We start from the raw sequence: 2,978 nt of genomic DNA, 5'->3' as shown, positions 1-2,978 counted from the left end.
CTCGATCTCCCCACCTTGCCTCTCCCCCCACTGCCTCCGAAGCGAGGCCCAAGCGGCTTGCCGCTCGAGCCTCGCTGCTCTCTTCCCCCCCCAAGCAGCGGCAGCAGCGGCGAGGGAGTTCGCAGAGGGTTCCCTGCGCATGCGCGGGGGACGCTCTTTCACTTTTGGGGGGATTTAAGTATCCCCCCGGTATTTTTTCTGGGTTTTTAGATTTTTGTGCACACCTGGGGACTGCCCCAAGTGTGCACAAAAATCTCCCTCCCCCCCAGGTGCCCCCGATGCGCGGATTTAGGTATCCACACGCACGGGGGCAACTTCGCTATTAGTATATAGATTGGAGTAAGCCCGGTAGGCAGTCTCCATATCTTTTACTATTTCATCCGCTGATAAGCCTGTTGCTGGAGCGATGATCTCGCTAAGAATCTTCCTCAGATCTTCTTTTTCCGATTCAGGAACTCCCTGGAATCTGAGAATCATGTTAGCTTTTTCCATTTGCAACTGTAACAAATGATTTTCTTGGACGTTTTGTTTTGTTTCAACTTCCCCCATTCTTTTCTTCATTTTCTTGTTTGTGGTGTCTATCTCTGTAATTCTCTCAGTTGCATGCTCCACTTTCTTCTCCGTTTCTGCCAGCTGGCGCTGCTGTAATGCAAAGTTTTGATTCATCGAGGTCAGTTGCTGGTTAATACCATTGAGTTGCTCCATCACTGGCTTGAGCATATCCGCTAGCATTTTCATGACGTCTGCTCCCTCTTCCGGTTTTGGGCTCTGACTACCTGGCGCTTTCTTTTTAAACTTTCTTTGCGAGGCCGCCATTTTATACATTTATTTACAATTCCAAACCATTTCACAAAGGCTCAAAAAATCGTCGCCTCACTGTCAGCACTCACATAAATCTCTCAAAACAAAGTCGCTCTTTACTTCCCCCCTCGCCCCTTCGATGTGTTTATCTGTCCATGCGCTTAAGAGACGTCCCGGGGGGGGGGATAGTTTATTTTTAAAATACTCCATTTACTTTGAACTCACGTTCATTGTTGATCATTTCTCTGACCTCGCTCACAGCATTCGATACTCCACTCGATCTCCAGCACTTGTCCCGGTCAAATTAGCTTGTGCCCGAGGGCCACACAGCGGCAGGACCATCAGGGCAGAGGGAAGCCTCGATTCTCCAGCATCAAGCCGTCGAAGAGGCTACCCCTCAAAAGCCTTCTGGCCTGGAGCCTATCGCAAAGGCTCCATGGGGATGCCACTTGAGGTAGCACCCCTCCATACTGCTGGTGTGCTAATCGCTCCCCCGAGGTCTGGGGAGAGAGACCGCCATCGCTGATCCACAAACCGGAAGTTTTTTAGTTTTTTGTGAATCCTGACCCAACTCTTTACAAAAAGTGGACATCTCATTTGGCCCTTAACTCTGATTATTATTTGGGCCTATGTATGCAGAAAAAGCACTTGGGGGAAAAAGTAGTATGTTTCATTATCATCCATTCAGGGAACAGTCTTGTGAGGGGGAAAGCTAGTATAGTTTTCAGTGGCATACTGATTTTCTGGAACATAGAGTAGACTGAAACTTGAGGTGATTATCAATATTGTACAGGAAAAAACTGAGTTTTGTATTAGTACAACCTTGGAAGGAGACAAAGACATTCCTCCCCCTTTACTCTATGGGTCAGCCCTGAATCTTTTCACTAAATTTCATGCAAAATGGCCATAGCCAGGTTGGAAAACCTGTCAGTTCTTTTCTGAGAATAGCAATATATTTTATAAAGAATCAGAGACAGAGAAGCATTAAATGTTTCTTTATGTGATGGGTCTGTATATACCACTGTTATATTACAACTCTTATATTACAATGAGTGAATAAGCAGTTTACAGCATGATTTTAAGTAATTCCATCCATTCCACTGCAGGGAAGTCAGAGTGTAATGACCACTTATGTTATCACTTCAAAACAATTTTTATGAGATCCATACTTTATCAGCTCCTGTGTACTTGATTCTTACCACCATATTTACCAAGGAAGTTTCATTGTGATCTAATGGAATATTTCAGTAGAGTACTCAAAGCAGTCCCACATAGAGTGCATGGCAATAATCAACAATGAAGGAACTAAAAACTATACCATAAAACCAAATCAACAATTTCCATAAGAGCTGGCAGCTGCTGAGACACAGCAACATGAACATCTAGAAGGAATGTGTGGGATTAAGTGGAAATCTAGCCATGGTGACTAACGGGAACCTACATATTCAGAGGCAGCAATCTGTGAATACCAGTGCCAGGAAATAACATTAAGGAAAGACCTTGTTCTCTATGCCCTGTTTTTTGGTCCTCTAGGACAATTGGTTGGCCACTGTATAAAGCACCATGCTGGATTAGATGAACCACTGGTCTGATCCATTAGGCTCTACTTGTGTTCTAATGGGGAAAAACTGCTGTTGGGCCACTGCAAATAACATAATCATTATGTCTGAATTTTGTTTCAGTTGATTCACCTTCATCCAGTCTTCCTCCAATCCATCACTGCATCCAAACATCTTTTCCAAACTTCTACCATATTACTTGCTTTAGTTGGAAAAAGTTTGAAACATGAAGATGTTGTCATTTTTTTCCTCTGTTCTTTTGTGCATTTTCCTAACTGCTCCAGGTAAGATATTTGACAAACAAATGAATCATTGAAGAGCCAGTAAGAGGCTGGAAGGGGAAATAAGGACATAAAATAATGCTGCTATTCCATTCCACCTAGTAATGGCCCATCCAGTCCAACACTCTGTGTCACACAGTAGCCAAAAACCAGGTGCCATCAGGAGGTTCAGACTCCAGAAGCCCTCCCACTATTGCCCCTCCCAAGCATCAAGATTACACTGCATTAGTGCCCCAGACCTAGGCCCTTTTTTACATTACTGTTCTAAACCGGGTGTTATTCGTTGTTGGCCCAATTTTGAGTAAAGCAATACAGGGACGATTTTCATACAGTGAAT

This window comes from Gekko japonicus, unplaced genomic scaffold, assembly GCF_001447785.1.
Source record: "Gekko japonicus isolate JY-2015 unplaced genomic scaffold, Gekko_japonicus_V1.1 scaffold1767, whole genome shotgun sequence".
NCBI classification, from domain to species: Eukaryota; Metazoa; Chordata; class Lepidosauria; order Squamata; family Gekkonidae; genus Gekko; species Gekko japonicus.
Note: the sequence above shows the minus strand (reverse complement) of the source record.